This window comes from Procambarus clarkii, chromosome 91 (genome assembly GCF_040958095.1).
Source record: "Procambarus clarkii isolate CNS0578487 chromosome 91, FALCON_Pclarkii_2.0, whole genome shotgun sequence".
Taxonomy (NCBI): domain Eukaryota; kingdom Metazoa; phylum Arthropoda; class Malacostraca; order Decapoda; family Cambaridae; genus Procambarus; species Procambarus clarkii.
Window position 1 is genome coordinate 7843668 of NC_091240.1, and position 16226 is coordinate 7859893.

The window sequence follows — 16226 nt, forward strand, 5'->3', positions numbered from 1 at the left end:
AATTTCGGAAATTTGACTCCTGAGTGTGATTTATAGACCGAATTCTGACTCTCTGCACCTATTTTCATTTTCAAATTACGATCTTTTATACCGAAAATATGCTAATTACAGAAAACAGCGATGGGTCATATTTTGCCCAAACCCCTCTGCAGTTTTCAAAATATCTGAAATATAAAAAAATTGACTCCTGAGCGTGATTTTCGAGCCGAATTCTGACGCTCTGCACCTATTTTCATTTTCAAATTACGATCTTTTATACCGAAAATATGCTAATTACTGAAAACGGCGATGGGTCATATTTTGCCCAAGCACCCCCTGCAGTTTTCAATATATCTGAAATGTCGGAAATTTGACTCCTGAGTGTGATTTATAGACCGAATTCTGACTCTCTGCACCTATTTGCAGTTTGAAATTACGACTTTTTATACCGAAAATATGCTAATTACTGAAAACGGCGATGGGTTATATTTTGACCAAACCCCCTGCAGATTTCATAATATCTGAAATATAATAAATTTGACTCCTGAGCGTGATTTTCGAGCCGAATTCTGACTCTCTGCACCTATTTTCAGTTTCAAATTACGATCTTTTATACCGAAAATATGGTAATTACTGAAAACAGCGATGGGTCATATTTTGCCCAAACCCCCCGGCAGTTTTCAAAATGTCTGAAATGTCGGAAATTTGACTCCTGAGTGTGATTTATAGACCGAATTCTGACTCTCTGCACCTATTTTCATTTTCAAATTACGATCTTTTATACCGAAAATATGCTAATTACTGAAAACGGCGATGGGTCATATTTTGCCCAAACCCCCCTGCAGTTTTCAAAATATCTGAAATATAAAAAATTTGACTCCTGAGCGTGATTTTCGAGCCGAATTCTAACTCTCTGCACCTATTTTCATTCTCAAATTACGACTTTTTATACCGAAAATATGCTAATTACTGAAAACGGCGATGGGTTATATTTTGCCCAAACCCCCTGCAGTTTTCAAAATATCTGAAATGTCGGAAATTTGACTCGTGAGTGTGATTTTTAGGCCGAATTCTGACTCTCTGCACCTATTTTCATTTTCAAATTACGAATTTTTATACCGAAAATATGCCAATCACTGAAAACGGCGATGGGTCATATTTTGCCCAAACCCCCTGCAGTTTTCAAAATATCTGAAATATAATAAATTTGACTCCTGAGCTTGATTTTCGAGCCGAATTCTGACTCTCTGCACCTATTTTCAGTTTCAAATTACGATCTTTTATACCAAAAATATGCTAATTACTGAAAACGGCGATGGGTCATATTTTGCCCAAACCCCCCTGCAGTTTTCAAAATATCTGAAATGTAAAAAATTTGACTCCTGAGCGTGATTTTCGAGCCAAATTCTGACTCTCTGCACCTATTTTCATTTTCATATTACGATCTATTATACCGAAAATATGGTAATTACTGAAAACAGCGATGGGTCATATTTTGCCCAAGCACCCCCTGCAGTTTTCAATATATCTGAATTGTCGGAAATTTGACTCCTGAGCGTGATTTTTGAGCCAAGTTCTGACTCTCTGCACCTATTTTCATTTTCAAATTACGATCTTTTCTACCGAAAATATGCTAATTACTGAAAACAGCGATGGGTCATATTTTGCCCAAACCCCCTGCAGTTTTCAAAATATCTGAAATGTCGGAAATTTGACTCGTGAGTGTGATTTTTAGGCCGAATTCTGACTCTCTGCACCTATTTTCATTTTCAAATTACGATTTTTTATACCGAAAATATGCCAATTACTGAAAACGGCGATGGGTCATACTTTGCCCAAACCCCCTGCAGTTTTCAAAATATCTGAAATATAATAAATTTGACTCCTGAGCGTGATTTTCGAGCCGAATTCTGACTCTCTGCACCTATTTTCAGTTTCAAATTACGATCTTTTTTTACCGAAAATATGGTAATTACTGAAAACAGCGATGGGTCATATTTTGGCCAAACCCCCCGGCAGTTTTCAAAATGTCTGAAATTTCGGAAATTTGACTCCTGAGTGTGATTTATAGACCGAATTCTGACTCTCTGCACCTATTTTCATTTTCAAATTACGATCTTTTATACCGAAAATATGCTAATTACAGAAAACAGCGATGGGTCATATTTTGCCCAAACCCCTCTGCAGTTTTCAAAATATCTGAAATATAAAAAAATTGACTCCTGAGCGTGATTTTCGAGCCGAATTCTGACGCTCTGCACCTATTTTCATTTTCAAATTACGATCTTTTATACCGAAAATATGCTAATTACTGAAAACGGCGATGGGTCATATTTTGCCCAAGCACCCCCTGCAGTTTTCAATATATCTGAAATGTCGGAAATTTGACTCCTGATTGTGATTTATAGACCGAATTCTGACTCTCTGCACCTATTTGCAGTTTGAAATTACGACTTTTTATACCGAAAATATGCTAATTACTGAAAACGGCGATGGGTTATATTTTGACCAAACCCCCTGCAGATTTCATAATATCTGAAATATAATAAATTTGACTCCTGAGCGTGATTTTCGAGCCGAATTCTGACTCTCTGCACCTATTTTCAGTTTCAAATTACGATCTTTTATACCGAAAATATGGTAATTACTGAAAACAGCGATGGGTCATATTTTGCCCAAACCCCCCGGCAGTTTTCAAAATGTCTGAAATGTCGGAAATTTGACTCCTGAGTGTGATTTATAGACCGAATTCTGACTCTCTGCACCTATTTTCATTTTCAAATTACGATCTTTTATACCGAAAATATGCTAATTACTGAAAACGGCGATGGGTCATATTTTGCCCAAACCCCCCTGCAGTTTTCAAAATATCTGAAATATAAAAAATTTGACTCCTGAGCGTGATTTTCGAGCCGAATTCTAACTCTCTGCACCTATTTTCATTCTCAAATTACGACTTTTTATACCGAAAATATGCTAATTACTGAAAACGGCGATGGGTTATATTTTGCCCAAACCCCCTGCAGTTTTCAAAATATCTGAAATGTCGGAAATTTGACTCGTGAGTGTGATTTTTAGGCCGAATTCTGACTCTCTGCACCTATTTTCATTTTCAAATTACGAATTTTTATACCGAAAATATGCCAATCACTGAAAACGGCGATGGGTCATATTTTGCCCAAACCCCCTGCAGTTTTCAAAATATCTGAAATATAATAAATTTGACTCCTGAGCTTGATTTTCGAGCCGAATTCTGACTCTCTGCACCTATTTTCAGTTTCAAATTACGATCTTTTATACCAAAAATATGCTAATTACTGAAAACGGCGATGGGTCATATTTTGCCCAAACCCCCCTGCAGTTTTCAAAATATCTGAAATGTAAAAAATTTGACTCCTGAGCGTGATTTTCGAGCCAAATTCTGACTCTCTGCACCTATTTTCATTTTCATATTACGATCTATTATACCGAAAATATGGTAATTACTGAAAACAGCGATGGGTCATATTTTGCCCAAGCAACCCCTGCAGTTTTCAATATATCTGAATTGTCGGAAATTTGACTCCTGAGCGTGATTTTTGAGCCAAGTTCTGACTCTCTGCACCTATTTTCATTTTCAAATTACGATCTTTTCTACCGAAAATATGCTAATTACTGAAAACAGCGATGGGTCATATTTTGCCCAAACCCCCTGCAGTTTTCAAAATATCTGAAATGTCGGAAATTTGACTCGTGAGTGTGATTTTTAGGCCGAATTCTGACTCTCTGCACCTATTTTCATTTTCAAATTACGATTTTTTATACCGAAAATATGCCAATTACTGAAAACGGCGATGGGTCATACTTTGCCCAAACCCCCTGCAGTTTTCAAAATATCTGAAATATAATAAATTTGACTCCTGAGCGTGATTTTCGAGCCGAATTCTGACTCTCTGCACCTATTTTCAGTTTCAAATTACGATCTTTTATACCGAAAATATGGTAATTATTGAAAACAGCGATGGGTCATATTTTGCCCAAACCCCCCGGCAATTTTCAAAATGTCTGAAATGTCGGAAATTTGACTCCTGAGTGTGATTTATAGACCGAATTCTGACTCTCTGCACCTATTTTCATTTTCAAATTACAATCTTTTATACCGAAAATATGCTAATTACTGAAAACGGCGATGGGTCATATTTTGCCCAAACCCCCCTGCAGTTTTCAAAATATCTGAAATGTCGGAAATTTGACTCGTGTGATTTTTAGGCCGAATTCTGACTCTCTGCACCTATTTTCATTTTCAAATTACGATTTTTTATACCGAAAATATGCCAATTACTGAAAACGGCGATGGGTCATACTTTGCCCAAACCCCCTGCAGTTTTCAAAATATCTGAAATATAATAAATTTGACTCCTGAGCGTGATTTTCGAGCCGAATTCTGACTCTCTGCACCTATTTTCAGTTTCAAATTACGATCTTTTTTTACCGAAAATATGGTAATTACTGAAAACAGCGATGGGTCATATTTTGGCCAAACCCCCCGGCAGTTTTCAAAATGTCTGAAATTTCGGAAATTTGACTCCTGAGTGTGATTTATAGACCGAATTCTGACTCTCTGCACCTATTTTCATTTTCAAATTACGATCTTTTATACCGAAAATATGCTAATTACAGAAAACAGCGATGGGTCATATTTTGCCCAAACCCCTCTGCAGTTTTCAAAATATCTGAAATATAAAAAAATTGACTCCTGAGCGTGATTTTCGAGCCGAATTCTGACGCTCTGCACCTATTTTCATTTTCAAATTACGATCTTTTATACCGAAAATATGGTAATTACTGAAAACGGCGATGGGTCATATTTTGCCCAAGCACCCCCTGCAGTTTTCAATATATCTGAAATGTCGGAAATTTGACTCCTGAGTGTGATTTATAGACCGAATTCTGACTCTCTGCACCTATTTGCAGTTTGAAATTACGACTTTTTATACCGAAAATATGCTAATTACTGAAAACGGCGATGGGTTATATTTTGACCAAACCCCCCTGCAGATTTCGTAATATCTGAAATATAATAAATTTGACTCCTGAGCGTGATTTTCGAGCCGAATTCTGACTCTCTGCACCTATTTTCAGTTTCAAATTACGATCTTTTATACCGAAAATATGGTAATTACTGAAAACAGCGATGGGTCATATTTTGCACAAACCCCCCGGCAGTTTTCAAAATGTCTGAAATGTCGGAAATTTGACTCCTGAGTGTGATTTATAGACCGAATTCTGACTCTCTGCACCTATTTTCATTTTCAAATTACGATCTTTTATACCGAAAATATGCTAATTACTGAAAACGGCGATGGGTCATATTTTGCCCAAACCCCCCTGCAGTTTTCAAAATATCTGAAATATAAAAAATTTGACTCCTGAGCGTGATTTTCGAGCCGAATTCTAACTCTCTGCACCTATTTTCATTCTCAAATTACGACTTTTTATACCGAAAATATGCTAATTACTGAAAACGGCGATGGGTTATATTTTGCCCAAACCCCCTGCAGTTTTCAAAATATCTGAAATGTCGGAAATTTGACTCGTGAGTGTGATTTTTAGGCCGAATTCTGACTCTCTGCACCTATTTTCATTTTCAAATTACGAATTTTTATACCGAAAATATGCCAATCACTGAAAACGGCGATGGGTCATATTTTGCCCAAACCCCCTGCAGTTTTCAAAATATCTGAAATATAATAAATTTGACTCCTGAGCTTGATTTTCGAGCCGAATTCTGACTCTCTGCACCTATTTTCAGTTTCAAATTACGATCTTTTATACCAAAAATATGCTAATTACTGAAAACGGCGATGGGTCATATTTTGCCCAAACCCCCCTGCAGTTTTCAAAATATCTGAAATGTCAAAAATTTGACTCCTGAGCGTGATTTTCGAGCCAAATTCTGACTCTCTGCACCTATTTTCATTTTCATATTACGATCTATTATACCGAAAATATGGTAATTACTGAAAACAGCGATGGGTCATATTTTGCCCAAGCACCCCCTGCAGTTTTCAATATATCTGAATTGTCGGAAATTTGACTCCTGAGCGTGATTTTTGAGCCAAGTTCTGACTCTCTGCACCTATTTTCATTTTCAAATTACGATCTTTTCTACCGAAAATATGCTAATTACTGAAAACAGCGATGGGTCATATTTTGCCCAAACCCCCTGCAGTTTTCAAAATATCTGAAATGTCGGAAATTTGACTCGTGAGTGTGATTTTTAGGCCGAATTCTGACTCTCTGCACCTATTTTCATTTTCAAATTACGATTTTTTATACCGAAAATATGCCAATTACTGAAAACGGCGATGGGTCATACTTTGCCCAAACCCCCTGCAGTTTTCAAAATATCTGAAATATAATAAATTTGACTCCTGAGCGTGATTTTCGAGCCGAATTCTGACTCTCTGCACCTATTTTCAGTTTCAAATTACGATCTTTTATACCGAAAATATGGTAATTACTGAAAACAGCGATGGGTCATATTTTGCCCAAACCCCCCGGCAATTTTCAAAATGTCTGAAATGTCGGAAATTTGACTCCTGAGTGTGATTTATAGACCGAATTCTGACTCTCTGCACCTATTTTCATTTTCAAATTACAATCTTTTATACCGAAAATATGCTAATTACTGAAAACGGCGATGGGTCATATTTTGCCCAAACCCCCCTGCAGTTTTCAAAATATCTGAAATGTCGGAAATTTGACTCCTGAGTGTGATTTATAGACCGAATTCTGACTCTCTGCACCTATTTGTAGTTTGAAATTACGACTTTTTATACCGAAAATATGCTAATTACTGAAAACGGCGATGGGTTATATTTTGCCCAAACCCCCCTGCAGTTTTCATAATATCTGAAATATCGGAAATTTGACTCCTGAGTGTGATTTATAGACCGAATTCTGACTCTCTGCACCTATTTTCATTTTCAAATTACGATCTTTTATACCGAAAATATGCTAATTACTGAAAACGGCGATGGGTCATATTTTGCCCAAACCCCCCTGCAGTTTTCAAAATATCTGAAATATCAAAAATTTGACTCCTGAGCGTGATTTTCGAGCCGAATTCTAACTCTCTGCACCTATTTTCATTTTCAAATTACGACTTTTTATACCGAAAATATGCTAATTACTGAAAACGGCGATGGGTTATATTTTGCCCAAACCCCCTGCAGTTTTCAAAATATCTGAAATGTCGGAAATTTGACTCGTGAGTGTGATTTTTAGTTCGAATTCTGACTCTCTGCACCTATTTTCATTTTCAAATTACGATTTTTTATACCGAAAATATGCCAATCACTGAAAACGGCGATGGGTCATATTTTGCCCAACCCCCCCTGCAGTTTTCAAAATATCTGAAATATAATAAATTTGACTCCTGAGTGTGATTTTCGAGCCGAATTCTGACTCTCTGCATCTATTTTCAGTTTCAAATTACGATCTTTTATACCGAAAATATGCTAATTACTGAAAACAGCGATGAGTCATATTTTGCCCAAACCCCCCGGCAGTTTTCAAAATATCTGAAATGTCGGAAATTTGACTCGTGAGTGTGATTTATAGGCCGAATTCTGACTCTCTGCACCTATTTTCATTTTCAAATTACGATTTTTTATACCGAAAATATGCCAATTACTGAAAACGGCGATGGGTCATACTTTGCCCAAACCCCCTGCAGTTTTCAAAATATCTGAAATATAATAAATTTGACTCCTGAGCGTGATTTTTGAGCCGAATTCTGACTATCTGCACCTATTTTCAGTTTCAAATTACGATCTTTTATACTGAAAATATGGTAATTACTGAAAACAGCGATGGGTCATATTTTGCCCAACCCCCCCTGCAGTTTTCAAAATATCTGAAATATAATAAATTTGACTCCTGAGTGTGATTTTCGAGCCGAATTCTGACTCTCTGCATCTATTTTCAGTTTCAAATTACGATCTTTTATACCGAAAATATGCTAATTACTGAAAACAGCGATGAGTCATATTTTGCCCAAACCCCCCGGCAGTTTTCAAAATATCTGAAATGTCGGAAATTTGACTCGTGAGTGTGATTTATAGGCCGAATTCTGACTCTCTGCACCTATTTTCATTTTCAAATTACGATTTTTTATACCGAAAATATGCCAATTACTGAAAACGGCGATGGGTCATACTTTGCCCAAACCCCCTGCAGTTTTCAAAATATCTGAAATATAATAAATTTGACTCCTGAGCGTGATTTTCGAGCCGAATTCTGACTCTCTGCACCTATTTTCAGTTTCAAATTACGATCTTTTTTTACCGAAAATATGGTAATTACTGAAAACAGCGATGGGTCATATTTTGGCCAAACCCCCCGGCAGTTTTCAAAATGTCTGAAATTTCGGAAATTTGACTCCTGAGTGTGATTTATAGACCGAATTCTGACTCTCTGCACCTATTTTCATTTTCAAATTACGATCTTTTATACCGAAAATATGCTAATTACAGAAAACAGCGATGGGTCATATTTTGCCCAAACCCCTCTGCAGTTTTCAAAATATCTGAAATATAAAAAAATTGACTCCTGAGCGTGATTTTCGAGCCGAATTCTGACGCTCTGCACCTATTTTCATTTTCAAATTACGATCTTTTATACCGAAAATATGGTAATTACTGAAAACGGCGATGGGTCATATTTTGCCCAAGCACCCCCTGCAGTTTTCAATATATCTGAAATGTCGGAAATTTGACTCCTGAGTGTGATTTATAGACCGAATTCTGACTCTCTGCACCTATTTGCAGTTTGAAATTACGACTTTTTATACCGAAAATATGCTAATTACTGAAAACGGCGATGGGTTATATTTTGACCAAACCCCCCTGCAGATTTCATAATATCTGAAATATAATAAATTTGACTCCTGAGCGTGATTTTCGAGCCGAATTCTGACTCTCTGCACCTATTTTCAGTTTCAAATTACGATCTTTTATACCGAAAATATGGTAATTACTGAAAACAGCGATGGGTCATATTTTGCCCAAACCCCCCGGCAGTTTTCAAAATGTCTGAAATGTCGGAAATTTGACTCCTGAGTGTGATTTATAGACCGAATTCTGACTCTCTGCACCTATTTTCATTTTCAAATTACGATCTTTTATACCGAAAATATGCTAATTACTGAAAACGGCGATGGGTCATATTTTGCCCAAACCCCCCTGCAGTTTTCAAAATATCTGAAATATAAAAAATTTGACTCCTGAGCGTGATTTTCGAGCCGAATTCTAACTCTCTGCACCTATTTTCATTCTCAAATTACGACTTTTTATACCGAAAATATGCTAATTACTGAAAACGGCGATGGGTTATATTTTGCCCAAACCCCCTGCAGTTTTCAAAATATCTGAAATGTCGGAAATTTGACTCGTGAGTGTGATTTTTAGGCCGAATTCTGACTCTCTGCACCTATTTTCATTTTCAAATTACGAATTTTTATACCGAAAATATGCCAATCACTGAAAACGGCGATGGGTCATATTTTGCCCAAACCCCCTGCAGTTTTCAAAATATCTGAAATATAATAAATTTGACTCCTGAGCTTGATTTTCGAGCCGAATTCTGACTCTCTGCACCTATTTTCAGTTTCAAATTACGATCTTTTATACCAAAAATATGCTAATTACTGAAAACGGCGATGGGTCATATTTTGCCCAAACCCCCCTGCAGTTTTCAAAATATCTGAAATGTCAAAAATTTGACTCCTGAGCGTGATTTTCGAGCCAAATTCTGACTCTCTGCACCTATTTTCATTTTCATATTACGATCTATTATACCGAAAATATGGTAATTACTGAAAACAGCGATGGGTCATATTTTGCCCAAGCACCCCCTGCAGTTTTCAATATATCTGAATTGTCGGAAATTTGACTCCTGAGCGTGATTTTTGAGCCAAGTTCTGACTCTCTGCACCTATTTTCATTTTCAAATTACGATCTTTTCTACCGAAAATATGCTAATTACTGAAAACAGCGATGGGTCATATTTTGCCCAAACCCCCTGCAGTTTTCAAAATATCTGAAATGTCGGAAATTTGACTCGTGAGTGTGATTTTTAGGCCGAATTCTGACTCTCTGCACCTATTTTCATTTTCAAATTACGATTTTTTATACCGAAAATATGCCAATTACTGAAAACGGCGATGGGTCATACTTTGCCCAAACCCCCTGCAGTTTTCAAAATATCTGAAATATAATAAATTTGACTCCTGAGCGTGATTTTCGAGCCGAATTCTGACTCTCTGCACCTATTTTCAGTTTCAAATTACGATCTTTTATACCGAAAATATGGTAATTACTGAAAACAGCGATGGGTCATATTTTGCCCAAACCCCCCGGCAATTTTCAAAATGTCTGAAATGTCGGAAATTTGACTCCTGAGTGTGATTTATAGACCGAATTCTGACTCTCTGCACCTATTTTCATTTTCAAATTACAATCTTTTATACCGAAAATATGCTAATTACTGAAAACGGCGATGGGTCATATTTTGCCCAAACCCCCCTGCAGTTTTCAAAATATCTGAAATGTCGGAAATTTGACTCCTGAGTGTGATTTATAGACCGAATTCTGACTCTCTGCACCTATTTGTAGTTTGAAATTACGACTTTTTATACCGAAAATATGCTAATTACTGAAAACGGCGATGGGTTATATTTTGCCCAAACCCCCCTGCAGTTTTCATAATATCTGAAATATCGGAAATTTGACTCCTGAGTGTGATTTATAGACCGAATTCTGACTCTCTGCACCTATTTTCATTTTCAAATTACGATCTTTTATACCGAAAATATGCTAATTACTGAAAACGGCGATGGGTCATATTTTGCCCAAACCCCCCTGCAGTTTTCAAAATATCTGAAATATCAAAAATTTGACTCCTGAGCGTGATTTTCGAGCCGAATTCTAACTCTCTGCACCTATTTTCATTTTCAAATTACGACTTTTTATACCGAAAATATGCTAATTACTGAAAACGGCGATGGGTTATATTTTGCCCAAACCCCCTGCAGTTTTCAAAATATCTGAAATGTCGGAAATTTGACTCGTGAGTGTGATTTTTAGTTCGAATTCTGACTCTCTGCACCTATTTTCATTTTCAAATTACGATTTTTTATACCGAAAATATGCCAATCACTGAAAACGGCGATGGGTCATATTTTGCCCAACCCCCCCTGCAGTTTTCAAAATATCTGAAATATAATAAATTTGACTCCTGAGTGTGATTTTCGAGCCGAATTCTGACTCTCTGCATCTATTTTCAGTTTCAAATTACGATCTTTTATACCGAAAATATGCTAATTACTGAAAACAGCGATGAGTCATATTTTGCCCAAACCCCCCGGCAGTTTTCAAAATATCTGAAATGTCGGAAATTTGACTCGTGAGTGTGATTTATAGGCCGAATTCTGACTCTCTGCACCTATTTTCATTTTCAAATTACGATTTTTTATACCGAAAATATGCCAATTACCGAAAACGGCGATGGGTCATACTTTGCCCAAACCCCCTGCAGTTTTCAAAATATCTGAAATATAATAAATTTGACTCCTGAGCGTGATTTTTGAGCCGAATTCTGACTATCTGCACCTATTTTCAGTTTCAAATTACGATCTTTTATACTGAAAATATGGTAATTACTGAAAACAGCGATGGGTCATATTTTGCCCAAACCCCCCGGCAATTTTCAAAATGTCTGAAATGTCGGAAATTTGACTCCTGAGTGGGATTTATAGACCGAATTCTGACTCTCTGCACCTATTTTCATTTTCAAAATACGATCTTTTATACCGAAAATATGCTAATTACTGAAAACGGCGATGGGTCATATTTTGCCCAAACCCCCCTGCAGTTTTCAAAATACCTGAAATGTCGGAAATTTGACTCCTGAGTGTGATTTATAGACCGAATTCTGACTCTCTGCACCTATTTTCATTTTCAAATTACGATCTTTTATACCAAAAATATGCTAATTACTGAAAACGGCGATGGGTCATATTTTGCCCAAACCCCCCTGCAGTTTTCAAAATATCTGAAATATCAAAAATTTGACTCCTGAGCGTGATTTTCGAGCCGAATTCTAACTCTCTGCACCTATTTTCATTTTCAAATTACGACTTTTTATACCGAAAATATGCTAATTACTGAAAACGGCGATGGGTTATATTTTGCCCAAACCCCCTGCAGTTTTCAAAATATCTGAAATGTCGGAAATTTGACTCGTGAGTGTGATTTTTAGGCCGAATTCTGACTCTCTGCACCTATTTTCATTTTCAAATTACGATTTTTTATACCGAAAATATGCCAATCACTGAAAACGGCGATGGGTCATATTTTGCCCAAACCCCCTGCAGTTTTCAAAATATCTGAAATATAATAAATTTGACTCCTGAGCGTGATTTTCGAGCCGAATTCTGACGCTCTGCACCTATTTTCATTTTCAAATTACGATCTTTTATACCGAAAATATGCTAATTACTGAAAACGGCGATGGGTTATATTTTGCCCAAACCCCCCGGCAGTTTTCAAAATATCTGAAATGTCGGAAATTTGACTCGTGAGTGTGATTTATAGACCGAATTCTGACTCTCTGCACCTATTTTCATTTTCAAATTACGATTTTTTATACCGAAAATATGCCAATCACTGAAAACGGCGATGGGTCATATTTTGCCCAAACCCCCCTGCAGTTTTCAAAATATCTGAAATATAATAAATTTGACTCCTGAGTGTGATTTTCGAGCCGAATTCTGACTCTCTGCATCTATTTTCAGTTTCAAATTACGATCTTTTATACCGAAAATATGCTAATTAGTGAAAACAGCGATGAGTCATATTTTGCCCAAACCCCCCGGCAGTTTTCAAAATATCTGAAATGTCGGAAATTTGACTCGTGAGTGTGATTTTTAGGCCGAATTCTGACTCTCTGCACCTATTTTCATTTTCAAATTACGATTTTTTATACCGAAAATATGCCAATTACTGAAAACGGCGATGGGTCATACTTTGCCCAAACCCCCTGCAGTTTTCAAAATATCTGAAATATAATAAATTTGACTCCTGAGCGTGATTTTCGAGCCGAATTCTGACTCTCTGCACCTATTTTCAGTTTCAAATTACGATCTTTTATACCGAAAATATGGTAATTACTGAAAACAGCGATGGGTCATATTTTGCCCAAACCCCCCGGCAATTTTCAAAATGTCTGAAATGTCGGAAATTTGACTCCTGAGTGTGATTTATAGACCGAATTCTGACTCTCTGCACCTATTTTCATTTTCAAAATACGATCTTTTATACCGAAAATATGCTAATTACTGAAAACGGCGATGGGTCATATTTTGCCCAAACCCCCCTGCAGTTTTCAAAATATCTGAAATGTCGGAAATTTGACTCCTGAGTGTGATTTATAGACCGAATTCTGACTCTCTGCACCTATTTTCATTTTCAAATTACGATCTTTTATACCAAAAATATGCTAATTACTGAAAACGGCGATGGGTCATATTTTGCCCAAACCCCCCTGCAGTTTTCAAAATATCTGAAATATCAAAAATTTGACTCCTGAGCGTGATTTTCGAGCCGAATTCTAACTCTCTGCACCTATTTTCATTTTCAAATTACGACTTTTTATACCGAAAATATGCTAATTACTGAAAACGGCGATGGGTTATATTTTGCCCAAACCCCCTGCAGTTTTCAAAATATCTGAAATGTCGGAAATTTGACTCGTGAGTGTGATTTTTAGGCCGAATTCTGACTCTCTGCACCTATTTTCATTTTCAAATTACGATTTTTTATACCGAAAATATGCCAATCACTGAAAACGGCGATGGGTCATATTTTGCCCAAACCCCCTGCAGTTTTCAAAATATCTGAAATATAATAAATTTGACTCCTGAGCGTGATTTTCGAGCCGAATTCTGACGCTCTGCACCTATTTTCATTTTCAAATTACGATATTTTATACCGAAAATATGCTAATTACTGAAAACGGCGATGGGTTATATTTTGCCCAAACCCCCCGGCAGTTTTCAAAATATCTGAAATGTCGGAAATTTGACTCGTGAGTGTGATTTATAGACCGAATTCTGACTCTCTGCACCTATTTTCATTTTCAAATTACGATTTTTTATACCGAAAATATGCCAATCACTGAAAACGGCGATGGGTCATATTTTGCCCAAACCCCCCTGCAGTTTTCAAAATATCTGAAATATAATAAATTTGACTCCTGAGTGTGATTTTCGAGCCGAATTCTGACTCTCTGCATCTATTTTCAGTTTCAAATTACGATCTTTTATACCGAAAATATGCTAATTAGTGAAAACAGCGATGAGTCATATTTTGCCCAAACCCCCCGGCAGTTTTCAAAATATCTGAAATGTCGGAAATTTGACTCGTGAGTGTGATTTTTAGGCCGAATTCTGACTCTCTGCACCTATTTTCATTTTCAAATTACGATTTTTTATACCGAAAATATGCCAATTACTGAAAACGGCGATGGGTCATACTTTGCCCAAACCCCCTGCAGTTTTCAAAATATCTGAAATATAATAAATTTGACTCCTGAGCGTGATTTTCGAGCCGAATTCTGACTCTCTGCACCTATTTTCAGTTTCAAATTACGATCTTTTATACCGAAAATATGGTAATTACTGAAAACAGCGATGGGTCATATTTTGCCCAAACCCCCCGGCAATTTTCAAAATGTCTGAAATGTCGGAAATTTGACTCCTGAGTGTGATTTATAGACCGAATTCTGACTCTCTGCACCTATTTTCATTTTCAAAATACGATCTTTTATACCGAAAATATGCTAATTACTGAAAACGGCGATGGGTCATATTTTGCCCAAACCCCCCTGCAGTTTTCAAAATATCTGAAATGTCGGAAATTTGACTCCTGAGTGTGATTTATAGACCGAATTCTGACTCTCTGCACCTATTTTCATTTTCAAATTACGATCTTTTATACCAAAAATATGCTAATTACTGAAAACGGCGATGGGTCATATTTTGCCCAAACCCCCCTGCAGTTTTCAAAATATCTGAAATATCAAAAATTTGACTCCTGAGCGTGATTTTCGAGCCGAATTCTAACTCTCTGCACCTATTTTCATTTTCAAATTACGACTTTTTATACCGAAAATATGCTAATTACTGAAAACGGCGATGGGTTGTATTTTGCCCAAACCCCCTGCAGTTTTCAAAATATCTGAAATGTCGGAAATTTGACTCGTGAGTGTGATTTTTAGGCCGAATTCTGACTCTCTGCACCTATTTTCATTTTCAAATTACGATTTTTTATACCGAAAATATGCCAATCACTGAAAACGGCGATGGGTCATATTTTGCCCAAACCCCCTGCAGTTTTCAAAATATCTGAAATATAATAAATTTGACTCCTGAGCGTGATTTTCGAGCCGAATTCTGACTCTCTGCACCTATTTTCAGTTTCAAATTACGATCTTTTATACCGAAAATATGGTAATTACTGAAAACAGCGATGGGTCATATTTTGCCCAAACCCCCCGGCAGTTTTCAAAATGTCTGAAATTTCGGAAATTTGACTCCTGAGTGTGATTTATAGACCGAATTCTGACTCTCTGCACCTATTTTCATTTTCAAATTACGATCTTTTATACCGAAAATATGCTAATTACTGAAAACAGCGATGGGTCATATTTTGCCCAAACCCCCCGGCAGTTTTCAAAATGTCTGAAATGTCGGAAATTTGACTCCTGAGTGTGATTTTTAGGCCGTATTCTGACTCTCTGCACCTATTTTCATTTTCAAATTACGATCTTTTATACCGAAAATATGCTAATTACTGAAAATGGCTATGGGTCATATTATGCCCAAACCCCCCTGCAGTTTTCAAAATATCTGAAATGTCGTAAATTTGACTCCTGAGCGTGATTTTTTAGCCGAATTCTGACTCTCTGCACCTATTTTCATTTTCAAATTACGATTTTTTATATCGAAAATATGCCAATTACTGAAAACGGCGATGTGTCACATTTTACCCAAACCCCCGTGCAGTTTTCAAAATTATCCCAAATATCCCAAATCCGACTTATGAGCCATATGTTGGAGCTAAATTTTGGCTCTCTGCTCATATTTCCAGTTTGAAATTACGACTTTTTATACCGAAAATATGCCAATTACTGAAAACGGCGAT